The sequence below is a fragment of the Malaclemys terrapin genome, chromosome 5 (assembly GCF_027887155.1).
Source record: "Malaclemys terrapin pileata isolate rMalTer1 chromosome 5, rMalTer1.hap1, whole genome shotgun sequence".
NCBI lineage: Eukaryota > Metazoa > Chordata > Testudines > Emydidae > Malaclemys > Malaclemys terrapin.
The window spans coordinates 20,579,002-20,599,708 of record NC_071509.1 but is presented as its reverse complement, the minus strand read 5'-3'; the positions used below and the strand labels follow the sequence as shown (position 1 = coordinate 20,599,708).

Below are 20,707 nucleotides of genomic sequence, written 5' to 3'. Positions count from 1 at the left end.
TTTTATATATATATTAATTACACACACACACACACACACACACACAGTATAAGTTTTAAACAAACAATTTAATACTGTACACAGCAATGATTACTGTGAAGCTTGGTTGCGGCACTGAAGGCAGAGAGTGGAAGAGGGTAGGATATTTCCCAAGGAATGAACCTTAGTGCTAAATGATGAACTAGAACTTGGCTGAGCACTCAATGGTTAACACATTGTTGTTAATGTAGCATCACACTCTACAAGGTAGAAGGAATGGAGGGAGTGGAGACATCATGGCAGACAGACAGAGAGAGACCCATTGCCCCTTTAAGTACGCTGACTTCACTCTACATTGTCTTTTTTAGCAAGTTGAGACAGCAGCTGCTGCCAGCAAGCTGCCTCCATCATGAGCCCTGTCGTGTGTCCCCCCCACCCTGCTCTATAGACATGGGGTAAGTGGGGGACACCCTCACATTAGCCCCCCTCTTCTCCAACCCCGCTGCACAGCAAGCAGGAGGCTCCCAGCAGCAGCTCCAAGGCAGAGGGCAGGAGAAGTAAATGGCAAGGGGGGAGGGACAGCTGAACTGCTGGCAATTGATAGCCTGCTGAGCAGCTGCCGCACAGGGAACTTAGGGGAGACGGGAGCTGATAGGGGGCTGCTGGTCCACCCTGGTTCCAAGCCCCCACGAGCTAGCTGCAACGGGCTGCTCTTCCTGCAAGCCGTGGACAAAGCCCACGGCTGCCAAACAACATTATAAGGGAGCATTGCACAACTTTAAACAAGCATGTTCTCTAATTGATGAGCAACATAACAACGAAACAATGTTAACCGGGACGACTAAGTGAGGAGTTACTGTAAAGTGGTTAGGAAAGACATGTAAACAATTAAGCCTAAAAATCTGCTTCAAATTAGACAGGAAATTGCATTTAGAAAACTAGTACAGACCTATTTAGTAGCAGATAGCTATGGGCCTTTTGCCATGGAAAACCTGAAATTGCTCTTTGATTGCTAAAAACCAATAAAGATTTTTCTTTGCTCAATTAACCATGGATCATAGAAAAATACTGTCTGGGGGGGCATTTTTGTAAGTATTGAGTCCTTTATTGGTACCTTCTACAGAGTATGCCTAAGAAAAATAAGGTCTAATGTTTGAAACATGGCAATAAAAATGACGTAAGAGTAAATCAATTCCCAGCTGCCTTCTATTTTTCTGGTGTTAATTTGCATTAAAAAGCAAACTGCAGTGATTAGTATTCGGTACCTTTTACAGCCATATAAATTACCAAATATGACGTCTAGTACCTTCAGGTTTCAGAGTAGCAGCCTTGTTAGTCTGTATCCGCAAAAAGAACAGGAGTACTTGTGGCACCTTAGAGACTAACAAATTTATTAGAGCATAAAAATATCTCCTCAATATTTATTCCACTCTATATGCATCCGAAGAAGTGGGATGTAGTCCACTAAAGTTTATGCTCTAATAAATTTGTTAGTCTCTAAGATGCCACAAGTACTCCTGTTCTTTTTGCTAGTACCTTCAGTTAGGAAAGGACTTCAGAACCACATTTGAACTTACTTCCAGCTAAACCAGTTTTTACATGGTTAAGTCAGAACATCTTTAAACATGCTTCTAAGATGGCTTGGCCCTATCTACACTTGATGACCAGAATGTAGAAACTGATTTAGTTGAAACCATACTTAAACACAGCTGCTACTTAATATGTTCAAAGTTCAGTACAGTTGAGGCTCAGAATATGTATTTAAGCCCAGATGCTATTCTTCACACATGCAGCGCAAACCAGCGCTAAAGTGGGATAGGTGACTCCCCGTCCCTTCATACTAACCAGGGATTGAAAAGAGTGCTACTCCCAAACTTCTGAAAGCAGGAGAGCTCCAACCCCTCTGCCTGGATTGGACAAGTGCTCCCCTCCAGTTTAGCTGAGAAAGTGAGGAATCTCCAGATAGGGAAATACGAAGTGGGAACAACAGTATAAGCCAATGCCAGTTGGGGAATTTCCCTCTACTTCCTAGGTCTTAGTGGAGCAAAACTGAATCTGACAGGAGAAGTGATATCCTATTTGGAAGTCCCTTATCTGCATCCTCTTCAGGAAGATGAGGACCCAGGATCTCTACCCCAGCAGCAAAGCTCTGCTCTCTGAGGAGAGAAGGGACGGAGCAGGAGATTTCTCAGAACCAGCTAACTCTGTCCTGTATATGGCAAGAGGGAGAATAGACAACAGACTGCCCTTCTTAAGCAGAAGTGAAGACAGACCTAGCTAGAATCCTAGGGTAAAAACACAGCACAGACAGTTCCCTTTTCCCTTACCAGAATACCACTTAGGGAGAAGGAGGTGAATTCAGACAAATAAGAAGGAAGGGATACTTTGATTTTATTTTAGGAACTTCATAGTTAATGCAAGGCAATATGCATTTTTTAATATCCATGTTTAGTAAGAAATCTAATTCCCAAGGCTCCTCCATGCTAAAAACCGACTTCCGACTCCAAGGTGAGCACTTCGTCAACATCTGCAGGTAAGCTAGGTGACCTGGCTTCTATTTGTAAACATCAGAAGAGTTGTGAAACAGTGATAATAATACTGTGAAGGTTTGTCTTCACTGCAGCATTAGCTTGAGTTACCGACACTGGAATTAACTCCTCTCAAGTTAGCCTAGCTTCAGTGAGAGAGGTCATACTGTAAAACACTGGAGCTGCACAGAGTGCCTGGATCAGCAGCACAGAGTAGCTGAATCCCCATTGCATTATTAGCTCCAGTGTCAGCAGCACTTGAGCTTCAAACTTCACTCCCTGATAGGCCAACTAGCTTGAGTTTAAAGCACCATTTAATTTGAGCTAAAGATATTTATGCATGCGAGCTGGGTTGGGCAACAATTGAGTTATACCTTGAACGAACACTACAGTGAAGATAAGCCCTGTCAGCTCAGAATCAACATCTGTACATGGAGATTATTCTACCAAAGCCAATCTAACATCCTAGCTCAGACACTGAGATCTATATGCTACTAGAAACATTAGCTTTATGCCATTAGTCTTTCCCTCTAGCCTCTTGGGGCTTGTGAACTGACAGAGCAACACGAGGGAGAACAAGTGTGCTTGCAACCAGGAAGTGGGACCATCTAGGGGGAACAGGAAGAAGGAAAATAGGTAAAATTACTAACTGACTCCCAGGTGGGGGAGGGGGGGAATAGTTGCCCAAGAGCCTCTCAATTGGAAACATTCATTTGGGGTTAAAAACCAGCGTAACCACATTTTCATGTATTTTAAACATTCTCTTTTAGATTAAGCAACACACCCAAGCTCCCAGATAAAGCACATGTTGCAGAACATAAAACTAAATTTCTAGCAGCTAACAGGAAAAGTGCATCTTTCACTGGAAAAAAATGCATTTCCTTAATTTTTAACGCAGACAAAACATCTACCTCATATAGAGAGATTTTTTTGGGCCCAGTTTCTTGCATTCTCACTTGCTTCCTCTAACTTTGTTCTATCAGTTCCCAGACCTCAAAAGGCAGGAGGGCAAGAGTAAAGGCATGAAATTAAGGTTTCTTCTGATACACAGATCCCAGTGTTTGAACTAAAGTTCTGCTTTAACAGAATAATCTCCATGTGCATCAAACGACTGAGGGACTAGTAGCTCCACAGTAGCTATGGGGATCTGCTACCAACTCTACCTGCCTTCTGAAAGACCAGGGGAGTCATTGATGGGGGCTGGGGAGAAGAGCTATGGGGATGTTCCTATAGCTGTCTGTTTCCAGTTTGTATGGGGAGGGGAGGGCATTGTGCAGACCAGCCAGAAGAGAGAACAGGAGATAAGCAAGAATGATTATTATCCTGCTGATAATAATTCATCTTAATTAATTAGCCTCTTACAGTTGGTATGGCTACTTCCACTTTTTCATGTTCTCTGTATGTATATATCTTCTTACTATATGTTCCAGTCTATGCATCTGATGAAGTGGGCTGTAGCCCACAAAAGCTTATGCTCAAATAAATTTGTTAGTCTCTAAGGGTACATCTACACTACAGGGGGGAGTCGATTTAAGATACGCAAATTCAGCTACGTGAATAGCGTAGCTGAATTCGACGTATCGCTGCCGACTTACCCCGTTGTGAGGACGGTGGCAAAATCGATTTCTGCGGCTTTCTGTCGGCGGCGCTTACTACCACCTCCGCTGGTGGAGTAAGAGCGCCGATTTGGGGATCGATTGTCGCGTCCCGACGGGACGCGATAAATCGATCCCCGAGAGGTCGATTTCTACCCGCCGATTCAGGCGGGTAGTATAGACCTAGCCTAAGGTGCCACAGGTACTCCTGTTCTTTTAATGAGAAGGAAAGACACTCAATTGCCTGGGAAGGGACTGATCAGGAACAGAGGGGAGAGGAATGAGTACCTGGGACAACTGGAGCAGAGAGGAAGGAGAGAGAGAGATTAAGAAGGGAAGGGAGCTAGAGACACTTAACTTGAATGTATCTGATTTACCAGGATTCTTCCCAATCCCAGCCTCCTACTTTGCTCTGGCTCCTTGATCAGCTCCTTCTCAGGCTTCCAAGCTGAGGCTATGCACAGGTCCTGTTTCTCACTTCCTCTTCTGATAATATGGTTTTCTTGTCTCCACTAACCTTCCACTGCCTGTTCTGTGTCACCAACATAAGAATAAAAGCATGTATGGCACATCACCCACTGACAGAACAGCCATTCCTAAACGTTAAAGCCTTTGCTAAAGGTAAAGTAAGAGGTTTCAAACTAATGGCCTAGTTCTTCATTGCCATTTTTTTGGTTTGATTGTTTCTAACCAGTTTCAGCTTGTTCTCCTACTCTGTCCAAATGGCTCTGCGAGAACAGTGCTGGCATGGATTCAGCAGTTTATCGTAGCTGGGTGAGAGATTCAGTACAATGCTGCCAGAGTCAGGCTATACTGCAGAACAGCTCACATCACTGATTAGAGACACACACACATTCTGGGAAACAAGCCTGAACAAACATGTTTAGCTTATCTCCGGGGACTAAAATGAGGTACACCAAAGAGGTTCACTACAAGGGCACCAGACATTTTTACAAACTGATCTTTTTGTGCAAACTGGAAAGCATGAGTTTCATTAGTATCCTTCCCCATTCCTTCCATGCAGGCACATCATTTGTGCAGCTAGAGGCCCCACTGTGCTGGGCGCTATACAGATATATTGTAAAAGAAACAAACCCTACCCCAGTGAGTTTAATATTTAACTAAAGATATGGTAAAGTTAATTATACCTATTATATTACACTTGAGATGTAAGTAGCAGAAGAGGGGGTTCTGTAGCATTTTTAATGAGCTACTCTATCATAATGTTTCATATTTTCTTCATATTTAGCTCTATGCTTTTAATACTGCATTGCATTTTGCAATGCAGCTGATGTCTTAAAAATTTACTTTAACTTTCAAAAATAAAATGACAGTCAAGACCAATCTTAACCTTTAAAAAAAAGGTTTTTAAAATGTTCCTTACTTCCCTCAAGACTAATGATAACTAAAAAACATTTTCTGGTAGCTTAGAATCGCCAAAAATCCAGTTGTATGCAAAGGATAAGTAGTTAATTTACTACCCACTAGACAAGCAGCTGAACTACACTTAAAAATCTCACAAGCACTGACAGATGACCTGCCCAGAGAGAACAAGAGAAAGAAAGAAAACCGGCCTCCCCTCGAACCTCAATTTCTTTGGTAAATTCCACTGAATTGTACAAGAAAGAGGGTTTTTCCAGCCTCGTTTATTGCTATGCTAAATTCCTTCTTTAGTATCACTCAGTTACACCTCATATTGTAGTTGGAGAAGCATACACACAGATAATTCAAGGGCACAGTACTAGGCCACAACTGCCATTCAACACGTTTATAAGAACTGTGGCAAGCAGCCATTTCCAGCCTCTGGTGTGAGCAGGGTTTAGTATTTTTAATTATAATGTTGAAATTTTTCACTTACATTTTTAATGCTCAGGGAGCCTTTAATGGGGCCAGAGCAGCACAAGCGCTGTTATTCTCCTGGTATTTCCACCAGCCAGGAATTTTAATACTGGGAGAATACCATATGGTTATTTTTGCCATATTAACTCTTCAGGCTTGAGAGTTAGTGAAGAAACACAAGATATAAATAAGGAGATATTCAGGTTTAACCCAAATACTGATTATTAGGTTCCTGTGAACACAAATGCCCAGCCCACGCCTCGGGGTCAGACATGCCAGTAAGCAAATTCTCTCAGAATTTTTAAGCACAGGTCAGATCAGATCAGCAGCTTGTGCATCTAATTTCGCAGTGGCAAGTTACTGATCTGACCTGAACAGCACATAAAAAGCCTGAGGGCACAGACTGGTCAGCATGTCTGAACCGAAGCTGAAAATGAAAACTGGCCTCACACCACACAATATCCTTACAGAGTCTAATGAATGGAAGTTGCACCCAATACTGGACTTCTGGGGGGGGGAGGGGAAAACACACACAATTAGCTGCACGCCTACTTCTTAAAATAAAAAGTGAAGTGGGTAGGAATACCCCTCTGAAGACAGAAACACACAAAAAAAGTCTGGATGATCCTGACCCTCTGCTTCCCCAAACCAGGGTAATCTGGGACAAAGTGAGGCAGAATTCCTGAAGGGAATTCATTCATTTTGACTGCTGCTTGCTTCTTCTTGGCAGTGCTCTCTCTCACCTCTCCATAGATTTATTTTTATTTTTTAAATTTCTATAGCTTCAAGTATTGCCCTCCCACATTCATAGGACATAAGTACTGGAAGGCACTAGAAACAGGAAGAAGATGGGAGAAGGAAGGCAAACAAACAATCTAATATTGAGGGGAGAAAAAAAACCCTAAATTGGCACACATATCTTGCTCATAATTAAAATATACAGGCAATTTTAACAATCGTAATAAATAAAAATGCCTAATGTTAATTTGTAATGTGTAAAGGTATTGACCACAATTGGGCAGTGCATGGGGAAGATCTTACTAGACTCCGGTCACATCCCAGTTGTAACTAACTGGAAACATGACTAGATTTTCTAATACAAAAGTTTTCAGATTTGCTTGGTAGAGGAGTCTACCATGATCAACAGGCACACAGTCTTGATAAAAGAAGACACCAGCATTCAGGTCTTAATTTATTGTATGCTAAAGAATTATATGTACACTCATCATGCTACAGCTTTTCACAGAGTTTATAACCAACCAGGGTGTCTGAAGTGAGGTTTTTCTGGCATCGGATACACTGTTGTGTTATGAAAAAAAAGCTGCTGTCTAGATAACTCAGGGTATGTCTACACTACAAAACTATTTTGATCTCAATTACATTAACATACAGCCACCGCAGTAATTAAATCACTTTACATGTCCACACTACGTTCTTTGTGTCGGAGGTACACATCCTCATCAGAAGTGCTCGCACTGATTTAACTGTCAGTGTGAGGCATTGTGCGATGGCTTATGAAAGCCAGCAACAGTTGATGTAAACAATGCACTGTCTACACGGACACTGTATCGAACTCTGTAGACCTAAGCGCTACACCTCTTGCAAAGGTGGAATAATTAATTTGGTGTAGCAACATTTTAGTGTAGATGCTTACAGAATTAGGTCGACGCAAGCTGCCTTGCATTGACCTAACTGCAGTGTAGGCCGGGATTGAGTGTTGCCGTAATCAGGTCAGATGAGAATGTAATGACACCCTGTGTAATCTCTCACCTCTTACATTTATTATTATTATTATTATTATTATTATTAATGGAGATATCCCATCTCCTAGAACTGGAAGGGACCTTGAAAGGTCATCGAGTCCAGCCCCCTGCCTTCACTAGCAGGACCAAGTACTGATTTTTGCCCCAGATCCCCAAGTGGCCCCCTCAAGGACTGAACTCACAACCCTGGGTTTAGCAGGCCAATGCTCAAACCACTGAGCAATCCCTCCCCCCTGAGAGGGGAGATATCCCTTTGTAAGTGGGTGACTCCTTCACAGATATTTAAGAATCCAAGGAGTCATCCTCAACGTATTCCAAAGGAGGGGCAGATAAAAAGGGTGAAGCAGGGTGTCTGCCCTGTGGTAATAGGTACCAGAGAACTAGGAGGTACCGATGGAAGATAAGGCCCTGGTGACTCAGAAGATCTGACAAATGTTCTGTACCCATTAACAAAAGGAGATTCCAACTCATCCAAATAGAGTCTCTGGAGCACCTAAATTCCTGTGAAACTTAGGGTATCTGCACTGAGAGTGAATGAGGCTCTGAACTGGCTGGTGTCAGTACCAAGGATGTTGTTTGTTGCAACACTATCTGTTGAGTGGATTATGTTGGTACCGATGTTGATGACTTCAAAGGCACTGTGTAGTGGTCTGAGACACCTGTTTGGGTACCAAGGGGTCTGAAGACAGTATAAGCTTCCTACATAAAAATTGCCATACTGGGTCAGACCAAAGTGTCCATCTAGCCCAGTATCCTGTCTTCTGACAGTGGCCAACGCCAGGTGCTTCAGAGGGAATGAACAGAACAGGTAATCATCAAGTGATCCATCCCCTGTTGCCCATTCCCAGCTTCTGGCAAGAGAGACTCTAAGCACTCTCCTTGGTGCAACGTGCTTAAGAGTCCCTACTGCAACGGTCATGCTTCCGTGCAAAGAACAATTTCCATGGCTCTTGGATGAACCAGAAGACTTTAACAAGCTGCCGGTACCAGAGCAAGTTGAAGTCTTGGATGTATCCCATCTGGGACCAGATTTTCTAGAATGGTCAGACTTTGGTAGTGACCAAATCTTTTTCTCACAGACAGCCTCTGTCAAAGAGCTAAAAGTCCTCTTTTTGGGTGCCTTTATCGATACCCTTTGTACTCTTATCCCACAAAACTCAGTGAATGGGGTACCGATGGGGCGTGGTGTTCACTCAGAGGAAGATGTACAGAGGTGTTACCTAGACCTGGATACAGGGATTGCTACTTCATAAGAAGTCTAAATTTAGTTTCCCTGTTTTTTTGAGACCTGCTTTTAATAGATAAGCAGATTTTACCCTTTGATGGTACATGGGTGTCTCCTAGTCAGTGGAGACACCGGGAATATCCGTCACTAACTGGAAATCAGTTCCTGGCGGGTGAAGCAGCATTTGAATCCCAGCATAATTCTGCAAAGACTATTCCTGAAGATCGGCCTTCCAGGGAAGGCTGGAGGAGAGGGAAAAAAGGTGATAAAGGAAGAAAACACATTAAGATAATATCAAACTATAAAACTATGTTACAACAATAAAAATAAGTAAACTAAACTAAATTATCAGAAAATGCTGAGTTATGAACTCCGTTTGAAAGAGTCATACTAGGCACTCCATCTCAGGCCAAAGGGAAGTTGAGAAGCAACTTAAGGTGTTTTGCCCATGCAGCTCTATATATCCACCATAACGGGGAAGAGGATGGCAGGAGTGCATAGGCAGGTCAAATGAGCACTGCTACTGAACATCTCCGATCAAAGGTGCACACGAACCTGAAGTGAAAGCACCTGTAGGAACCCTACTCGTAGAACAACAGAATTTTACCATACCAATGAGACAATTCATGTGTGTTCCTTTCTTTTTGTGCTCACTGGCAACCCAAGAAGGGGTGGACTGTCCTCCAGGGCTCAGCTGGAGGGCTGAGCATCTTCTAACTGGACTAGCACATGTCTATACTTGGACTAGTGTGGTGGAATGCCCAGATGTTGCAGACCAGAGGCTGGGTGAATGCAAAGGCCTGGCTCAGGCGGTAAGGGGTGCTCTGAACATGGAACATTATGACAAAGGATAACAGAAATCGACAGGGATTTTTACAAGCATTTGTTGAGCATTCTCCCCAGACTTTTGGAGTTTCAGCTGGGATTTTAAAAAAAACTTGTGGATTTCTCATTTAGTTTTCAGCTCTACTTTGGCCCAATTCATCAATTTTAATACTAGATTTTGAAAGATATAAGGAGAATTGTTCAAAAATGATTAATATAAGAAAGTGAGATCTCATTTGCTTCACCCATCTGGTGTCTCAGTTTCCTACCTGTAAAATGGGAATCATACTTGGGTCCCACAAATTGGTACTGTAAGACAGTTAGTGTTTGTATGGCTTTTTGTACATCTAAAGTGGCGGGTAAATGGTAAATCTAGAATAGTCTTTCCCAGAGTAGGACCGAAGCATAACAGTGAAATTGCACTTTTGTTGTTTGTGCTATACCCATTCTGTGAACAAAGGTCTGGTACTTTCTCCAAACGCTGTTTTATGACAAAATAGCAGTAATACTATAAATTAAAGATGCCTCAAATGTTATAATTCTATAATAATCCAGCCATAAACAACCTTTTCCCCTCCCCATCACAATCTGAACAATAGGTAGTCTTGATATCAAAGACCTGTAACACTTTAATAACAAAACTAATATAAAACATTACATTGACTAATTTCATTTTAAAAAGACAGTTTTCGGATAGTGTTGAGCAAAGAATCAGGTTTAGTTTTCACCAGCAGGTTTTTTAAGAAATATAAAAAGACAGTGGAACCTATAGAATTTTAACAGGTTAGCCCTCGCTTTAACAAATTTGTCCACATGGATCAGTTGCTGTTGCTAAGTAGCAATAGTTTGATACATAGAAGTTCAACTTTAGGTGGATAAATCTGACCCTTTGCTGAACCATTGAGTTCAGTCTCCACCAGAGTTAATTTCTAGGCCCATAATTGATTTGAGAGGAGGAAAGCCATTTTTTAGTAAAGGTTAAAAGAACAACTGTCAAGTAACTTATGCAACTTGACAAAAAACAGAGTCTATAACTAAAGACAATTTTGTCTTGTGGTTATCCTACTTCAGGTACCCCAAAAGAGGACACTGGGGGAAAGGTCCGGAGGGACGCACAGTTGGGGGAATTGGAAGGGGAAGGAGGACATAGGGGGATATTCATTGCAGTTGGGGGCAGTATTGCTCCCTGTCATGGTGGCAGGGCAGCTGGCACAAGCCCAAGATGCAGTGACAGCCATCAGTCAGCGCCCCTCTGAGGGACGCCTTCCCCAGGAGTGTCCTGGGTGGGCAGGATCTGGCAGCTATGGCTTGTAGGGGAATGGACCAATCAGCTGTGGATGCAGGGGAGGGAGCAACTGGGAAGGGGAACAATAGGGGCTCTTTCTGAGCTGCAGCTTGTCTGCCCTTCCATCCCCCCGCCCGACATTTCATGTTATTTGAAAACCCCACCAGGACAGAGAAAGCAGGCTCAAAAAAGAGGCTATGTCCAGGAAACCCCGTATGTATGGTAATCCTAGTCTGAGGGCCACAGATGGAATAACAAATTCGAGTGAAGATGGCTGGAACTCTGGTTTATGTGATCTTCCCTTCTGTGCAGACCAGTTCCCTAAGCAAATGAACATTTCAGTCAAGAATAACACCCATGGTTAAGATGGACCCTGAACTGGGTAGAATCATCCGCAGATAGAGATTGTGTAGGTTTTGCCAGCATTAACTTTACTCTCAAACTCTTCTTAGCTCATGTAAAAATAATGTTTAAAAACCTTAAGTTTTCTATTGCTATCTTATGCAATTTTTATTTATTTATTGCTACAACATGTCTTCTAATCTAGGAAGACAACGTCTAAATTAAAAATAACTATTTAAATCAGGAGATTACCATCTAGAAAAACTTTTTAAAAATGTAAGACTCTCTCTTGTAGACACAAAGCAGTGTGGCAAAAGTGAAATTTCATATTCTAGTCTCTCTCTATTTCATTATACAAAGATCTTTTCCCTCTACCAGAAGCAGCTAAAATTTTCACATATCAAGAAACTTTCACATAGCAGCTGTCAGGAAGACTGAAGAAACAGGTCACTGTAAGGACAAACTAGAGGTCCAGGAGAAAAGTTTTGCTTTGCAGATTGAAACACAACGCACAGGCAACCTATGGAACTCATTGCTAGAGAATGCTGTGATGGCCAAAAGTATAATCAGGTTCAAAAAGAATTAGTCAAGATGGTCAAGGACATAAGCCCATGCTCTGGATGTCCCTAAACTTGTCTGCCCGAAGCTGGGACTGGATGAGAGGGGACGGATCACTCAGTAATTGCCCTGTTCTGTTAATTCCCTCTGAAGCTTCTGGCACTGGGCACTGTCGGAAGATAGGATACTGGACTAGATGGACCACTGATCTGAGCCAGTATGGCCATTCTTACGTTCTTATGAAAGAACCCTAAATGAAGCCTGATGCATCATTACCTTAAATATTGCAATGAGGAATCATGGTACTAAAAATCAGATTATTTAAATTGCTTTTTAGTTATTTTAATTGTTTTGGTAGTGTTCTTTGTTCTGAGCTCCACTGAAGTATGTAGCCACTGAACTTGAAAACTTCACTCATCTATTCACCACAAGCAATTAGAAAACTTACCATGGGAATTGGGGAGCCTAAATCATCAATTTCCACAAAATCTGAGCTCTCTCAAAAAGCTGTCTTAGTCCATATATGAACTGAAGTGTTCTCTTTTCTGCATGCAATTCCTAGTGCCTCCACTGCTGCTCATAGATTTGCCAAGCAACAGCACTGTGAAATTAACAATATGGCTGAAACGATCCAGAAACCTGTGGGCAGCAATTAAACTCATGATTCATTTCAGTTTCATGAATCTTTTTAGGAAGCATTATTAACAGTAGAGGCAAGTAGAGGAGATACTTATAAGAGAGATGAATCCACAAAAAGAGGAAGGAAAAGGAAAAACAGGAAAGAGCTCTACCTACCCTACAGCAGCCAGGAGGCTCTGGAAAGGGAAGAGGAGTAAAAATTTACAGCAGTTAGAAGAGGGTGGAGCTTTAAGTTTACCAGAGACCTACAAGTTGAAACTAACATGAAAGTTGGGGACTTCAAGCAGGGAACAGAGACAGCACCCTGGTAGAAATCCCAGCACTTCCAAATTACCAGAAACTGGAAGTGCCAGGGGGACTGGAATTTTTATCAAGACATTACATTTCTCTAGTGTGGGCTCCCCACCCTCTGTCTCTAATCTATTTCTGGCTAACAAGAAGTGTCTAGTAAAATAATTTTGACCTCACCAAGCCTGTTGGCACTCTAGACACTACCGAGTCCCTATATTGGGGGATGTGGGGGCTTCAGGGTGATCTCCCATCTCAATGCAGCCAGTGGCCTCTGCTCCCCACTACCCAGCTGGAGCCACATTTATTTAGTGACAAATAAAATGTGCAGAATTTTAAAATATTGTGAGCATGAGTTTTAATTTTTTTGGCGCATGATTCCCTCAGGAGTAAAAAAAGGAGAATGCAGCAGCCCTTTTGGATCAATTCAAGGAAAACATTCTCTATAGGGGGCTGTAGGAAAGATATGAAGACAGCTGTGGAAGAATTTGACAAGTGGGCATTAAGGCAAGTATCATGGATGGAATGAAGTCCTTTCCCCTCTTCATCAGAACTTCCCCTTTTTTGGGGGCCCATTTTGTGTTTGACAGAGCAGCTGGTTCTCTCTAGGCCACTGTTCCTAGTCCTAATTATTCTATTATGCTCAGATATAATGGCTGCTAGAGAAAGTCCCATGTTATTATTTACACTTCAATACAGAAAAAAGAAACCCACTGACCGCACACCATAGTTGTCACCTGCCTCCCCACATTGGAATCCATATGGGATATCATCAAATATTTACAACCCATATTTTATGGGAGCCACATCTTGAATGAAATCTTTCACAAATCCCCTCTTCTGGCCTTCAAACAACCCCTCCAACCTCACCACACACATCATCAGAAGCAAGCTCCCGACAAACCAGGACACCCCAACTCAAAGTGGCACCAGACCCTTGCAGAATAACAGATGCAAAACCTGCAGACATATCTCCACTGCTACAATGATCAATACCCACCACAACACACCGTTCAAGATTCCTGGGTCCTACACACACTTATCACAACATGTGGTAGGTGCATCAAATGCCCCAACAACAACTATATGGGCAAAACCAGACAATCACTACACTCTTAATAAACTCATACAGAAAAATGATAGAAGACAAAAACACCATATCACCCATGGGAGAACACTTTTTACAAAGTCATCACGCCATATCTGATCTCTTAGTAGTTGCCCCCAAAGGAAACCTGCAAACACCTGAAAGGTGAGCTTGGGGATTTAAATTAATAAATTTGCTAGACACCAAAAACCATGAACTTTACAGGAAAACTGGTTTTTATGACTCATTACAATTTGTAACACATACTGCTTGCAACCCTTAATTGCCCACTGCAAACCTTTTATGCATAACAAGCTAACCCCCAACTGTCCACTTCATTTAAAGTGATCAGCTTCAACATGTTACTCCTTCTGCTTAACAATCTGTCCCAACTTGTATTTAGCTCAGACTCTGCTTCCTTCCCCAGACCTAATGAAGATCTCTGTGTAGCTTGAAAGCTCGTAACTTCCAGCAACAGAAATTGGTCCAATAAAAGATATTTACCTCACCTACCTTCTCTCTCATATATCCTGGGAACACCACCGCTACGACAACGCTTCAGACACATTTATGCTGACTTTCATTATATTCACTCAAATATTATATTCTAAGTGTTTTCTCCAAAAGTTGTTTGATAACAGTATTTTAAAAGTTAACTTAAAATGTATGTAACAAATCACTATACTTAAAAAAAATGAAAAGCAAATGATACTGAACTCTTGTGGAATTGTTTATGCAAAGTCTTATGATGTTTGTTACAACTAGTAATCATTCATTTTTTTAAATGGCTTCTATGCACACTCTGCAGAGAGGCCAACAAAATTAATCCTTCCTTATTCCTGATGGGGCCTTGAGAATATTTACTTCCATCCCCACAAAGCCCCATATTCTATAATCACCTTCCTTCCAGTTAGGTACAAGACTCCCTTTGCAATCTGTCAACACTGTTCCTTTGCTACCCAAAAGGTTTACATGAGTAGGGCCCACCAAATTCATGGCCATGAAAAATGCGTCACGAACCATGAAATCAGGTCTCCCCCTGTGAAATCTGGTCTTTTTTTTGTGCTTTTACCCTATATTATACAGATGTCACAGGGGAGACCAGCGTTTTGCCCCAAAAGGAAGTTGCAGGGGGGTTGCAAGGTTATTTTAGGGGGGGTCATGGTATTGCTGCGCTGCCTTCAGAGCTGAGCGACCGGAGAGCGGTGGCTGTTGGCTGGGTGCCTAACTTTGAAGGGAGCACCCACCCCACCAGCAGCAGCGCAGAAGTAAGGGTGGCAACACCATACCATGCCATCCTTACTTCTGAGCTGCTGCTGACAGCGGCTTTGCCTTCAGAGCTGGGCTGTGCCTCTGCTGGCCTCTACCTCTGCCCTCTAACTGCCCAGCTCTGAAGGCAGTGCCACTACCAGCAGCAGCACAGAAGTAAGGGTAGCAATACTGTGAGCCCCCTACAATAACCTTGCATCCCCCCACACAACTGCCTATTGAGTCAGCACCATGAAATTTCATATTTAAATAGTTGAAATCATGAAATTTACTATTTTAAAAATCCTATGACCATGAAATTGACCACAATGAACCATGAATTTGGTAAGGCCCTATACATGAGACACTTCCTTCCCCAACTCTGTGGGCCTCAGAAGAAAAAGGCAGAGTGATTAATGTGTAGGCCTGCTGCAAGGTAGTGCAGAGCTCTTCCACTATGCTGGTATACCATCAACAAACAATCTTTAATAAGCCAGTTTGCTTTGTAAAGTTATCTAAGCAGATCATTTTATACAATATTCTTGCCTCAAAGAGAGAGAGAGAGAGAGAGAGAGAGAGAGAGAGAGAGAGAGAGAGAGAGAGAGAGTGAGTTTAACACCCCACAGCTGTGCAGGAACTTCACAACCCCATTTTAATACAGAAACCTTTGATCCCTGCTTGGATCTATTACTAGAACTTAGAAAAAAAGTCTGGTAAATATAAAAATGAATTTAAATACAGCGTACAGGCTGTTTCCATGGCACCTAATATGCTTACTATAATCAAGCCTTCATCATCATGGCGGTAAGAGTGACAGTGGAGGATACTCTCTCTTCTTAGTTCCATCGGGGGTATCCCTTTCTCTTCACATGCACATTGCATCTTAGAATTCTGCTGAAGTAAGCAATTTTGATAGAACAAACCAAATGCATTCCCCATACTTGCGAAGTTAAATAAAACCATTTCTCATTGCACAGCCAAGGCCCGTAGCATATAAAAGCCATTTGCAAGATATACCTTTTGCAAAGGGAAAATTGAACAACTTCATTTATGCTATCACCAAGATTTTAACTGAGCACCAGGTCAGATTACAAGATTTGTCAGAGTACATAAAATAAAATACTTCCTACCTTGTTTCTGCCTGCATAGTAGTAGTCAGAGGCTTTCTCCCTACTGGGCTTTAAAAATCATGCTCAATCATTGTTAAAACATGACCAGAAAGGTTTTCAATTGCAATTTAGTCAACAAATGCATATGGTGCAAAACTATGTCAGAACAACCAAGTTCTTGTGTAGCTGTTGAATATTATGAAAGCTACTGTAACAGTTTGTTTCTGACTACAGCTTCCAGACAACCCTTGGTAGAATTCTGTATTGCTGAACTTATACATAAGCATAGTTTTATTAGAAGAACAGGAGTACTTGTGGCACCTTAGAGACTAACAAATTTATTAGAGCATAAGCTTTCGTGGACTACAGCCCACTTCTTCTGCTCTAATAAATTTGTTAGTCTCTAAGGTGCCACAAGTACTCCTGTTCTTCTTTTTGCGGATACAGACTAACACGGCTGCTACTCTGAAACCTGTCATAGTTTTATTGTAGTAAGAATCAGAGATGGCATAGTCTAGTTGACTGAGCAGAGAACTGTAATTGAGGAATACTGACTTCTAACACAAGTTCTCACAAGGACTCCCTCTGTGGCCTAGGGAAGGTCATTACCTCTCTAACATCTGTGAAATGGTGATAGTACTTACATCATAGCAGTGTCATCATAATTCACCTTTGTACACCGTTAACCATTTATAAGAACATTTGTTCTGGTATCCCATCAGTTTCAACATTTTTAGAGCCAAGTTCATGCATAGTCGCCTCACATTTACACAGTATCTTTTCAAAGCAACTTGTAAAGTGCTTCAGATTAACCGGGCTATCCCTGGTGGGATTTCTAAAAAACAACTGGGCGAGGCAATTAAAACACGTCATCTGTTAAAAATGGACTTCAATATGTTATCCTGCTCACATTTCTGCTAAACCATGTGAGCAGTTCTCTGTGTGCCTTTACAGAGCATAATCTAAATAGTACTGAACCTTCATCTGGACAGTTGGTTATTCCTCATGAAAAACAGATACACAGACAAAAATCTCATGAAGATCATTTATTTTTCAGTAGTGTCTAAGAAAAACCAACCAAGGTAACACGACCTTTATGCGAGGTGCTGTATATAAACAGGCCCCTGCAACTAGATCTGTGCAGGCAGATCTTTATGCCAACGTACAGTCTGACTTCAGTGAGACCCTCCCCACACGTAAGTAGCGTCCACCCATGCAGATCCAACTGCAGAACAGGGCCACAGAAACGTAATCCTTACCCCAAAGAGTTTACAATCTAAATTAAGGCCAAAGGCAACTAGTTAGAAAAACAATAGGAGGAGGGAGGATGTGGGCGAAAGTAATAAGATTACTCTGTTATAATAAGTCAACGCTCACAATTTGATTCTATTAAATAATTTGGCTTTGTGTGTGTGTGTTTAAGACGTTTAAACCTCTACCTACTCTGTTTTTTAACCTGTTAGTTTTGTTTTCTGGTATAACCAAGAAGGGTCCAGGATAATGACGACAGAGTCACTGACACGTCCACTGTAATGGTGACATTTTACTAGCCCAAATATCTGATTGCTGGCCAAAATGTATTACTATTTTCCTAGCCACCGATCATCAGTAAGTTCCATCCCATAAAACATCACTCATAAGAATGCAGTAGTTTGCTGTTAATAAGGATTTCCCAAATTTCCAACTTTTTACAAATTACTGGTTTTCTTCAGCTATTTCCCACCACATCTTGGAGCCCTGAAAGTTAACATTTGTTCCTACTTTTTCCCCCTTTATCAGACACATGCACACTTGCTTATTTTATATAGGGTTGTTCATAAGTGCCAGGCTTCCTGTTAAAGAGGAAAAAAGCACGAGGCATGAACCATCAAGGTGAACAAACAAAATGGATAAAGATGTTCAGCAGTAGCCTAGTGGTAAACTGGGTTAGATTCTTATTCTTACAATAAAGAGTCTTGGGTTGTTCAGCAATGAGCCATGTGACAAAATTCCTGCAGTCTTGTCTACACTAAGAAAAAAAATATCAGATTGATAAGGTAATTATTCGCTGGTGCATGATGGAAACTGAACAGACATACTTTTCAACACCACAATGATACCTTCATACCCAAACCTCCATATTCCTCCACTCAGCCTTTCCCAAAAGACCCACCTACAAAGGATCAGCTGCAGACAAGGGAAACCCTTCATGAGAAATTCTGTGATCTGAATGCCCCTTTTTAAAAACCCAGACACTGTTAAAATAAGTGCCTCTACTACTTGCAACCACCTTATAGAGAGGAAACAATTTCTCAAGAAGTTAGAGCCCAAACTATTTACAGCTTTATAGGTCAAGACCGAAACCATACGCAAGAACACAGGAATTGCCACACAGGATCATACCAGTGATCCAACTAGTCCAATATTCTGTCTCTAACAGTGGCTAGGACCAGATGATTTATAGAAGGTTTAAGAAACAATAATGGACAGTTAATGTATGACTTATGCCGTCCAGCAGGAGTTCTCTCTCTTGCATTTTTAACACATCTAATGTAATTGTAGTTGATGTTATAAGAATGGCTAATCCTTTTTGGAACTATAAAGTTATTTGCCTCAATGATATCTGATGGCAATGAGTTCCACAGGTTAGTTATGAGTTGTTTAAATAAATATTCACTTTAATCGGTTTCAAATGTGTTGACTTTAAATTTCATTCAAGTCCCAAGACTCTTGTATTATGAGAAAGATAAATATTCTATTCAGGTTCTTATGCTGTGCCCATCAGGAATCAGAGCCCCTATTTCATTTATTATTTTATTTTTTTCTAGACTATACTACACTCCTACCCTCACTCTGCACTGAACAATACCTATCTTCTCAATCTCGCCACATGGGGGAAGTCCTCTCACGTCTCTAGCATTTGAAAGTAGTATTCCTATTGAGAGTATACCATAGATTCATATAACAACATTAGAAAATACTGTGAATATTATAACCATTCTTTTTACATCTATCATCATGCACTTTTTTGCCCACTGCTGAGAACTGAGCATTTCAGTGACACCCAGGTCTTTCCTGAGTAATTACAGTTTACCTACAACCAGTAATGTGTATTATTAATTCAAATTATTCCTTCCAATATGTACTACTTTGCATTTGTCAACTGAATCTGCCAGCATGCTTTAATCTAGCTTTGCTAGCTCTTCCTGGAGCTCCTTACTCTACTCCAGTGTAAGTAAACTAAATAACAGTGTTATTTGTTAGTCTCTAAGGTGCCACAAGTACTCCTGTTCTTTTTGTAAATAACAGTGCTATCTTCAAGTATTATTCACTATTCACTCCCATTCTTCCAGATCATGGATACATCAAACACCACGAGTCCTAGTGTGCAACCTTAGGGCATCCCACTGTTAATTTTTTTGCCATGTTGAAAACTGGCCATTTATTCCTTTTGTTTTTGTCTCTTCGCCAGTTTTCAGTCTACAGCTAGATGCTGTCTCTCATACCATGACCACTTCGCTTCCTTAATAGCTTCTTGTGAGGAACTTAGTCAAAGGCTTTTTGAAAGTCCAGATAACTAATGAATCCAGTTCTCATCTTGACAATAGGTACAGAGTTCTGTGTAACTCCATGTCTGATGTTTTTCATGTGTACAAGACAGTCTCGCTTACCTTACACTCCATGCTCCAAGCAATGGTATGGATAGGACATGGAGCTTTAAAGAACTTGTTGCAGGGTGTTGGTGAGAGTGTACATACACTGAGGTGTCTGAAGGGTGGTGAGATGGGTGGGTCCTGGGGTTCTCAAAATGAAATTTTGCCATCGGCTTTGACAGAAGCAAGATCAAGATCTAAGCTTTGCTCTGCAAAATCTAACTCAAAATGTAACTGAAAGTGATCTGTGCCCCATTAGCGAGCCCTATCAGGCAGGCAAAGTTCAGTTTTTTGTACTACTGGATCCATACATTAATACTTGATTATTAGTAGCATTCTACAATAAACAGAGTTTATATTAACATAAAAAGAAATAGATTAAGCCATCATCTGGGCCTCCCACTGCACTCTGTCTTGTAGGCTGTAAGCTCACTCACCAGGGATGCTAGAATCCCCAGCCCCTACTCCTTTACTTAACTGTCCTAAAGCCACTGGCAAACGAGCAGCAGAAGCTGGAATCTGGCCTGATTCATATAACCTGAATTAATAAGTATTTTGCCTGGAAGGGATACATGCTGATTCTCTTATTTAGAAGTCTGACAGAAACTGGTCTTAAAGACAGTACTAGATTATTCCCTTTCTGGGGATACAGAAGAAAAAATCAAATGTAAATTACAATTAAACAAACATTCTCTTTTGAGTATATCTAATATTTTGTAGTAGCTGGATCTAATCTCATAAATGTTATTTGTTGTGACCTATCAT

The 20,707-nt window shown here is 41.4% G+C and overlaps 1 protein-coding gene across 14 annotated transcripts in view; it reads right to left on the bottom strand.

Annotated features, from left to right (window-relative positions):
- The window catches only part of ADD1 (adducin 1), a 112,233-nt gene that overhangs the window by 65,445 nt on the left and 26,081 nt on the right, over window positions 1–20,707 (bottom strand). The window contains exon 2 of one of the 14 annotated variants that reach the window (XM_054030822.1): window positions 9,021–9,171. The exons of the other annotated variants lie outside the window; for them this stretch is intronic. The gene's annotated coding sequence lies outside the window, so the exon portion shown is untranslated. The remainder of the gene's footprint in view (window positions 1–9,020; window positions 9,172–20,707) is intronic. 14 annotated transcript variants of the gene reach the window in all.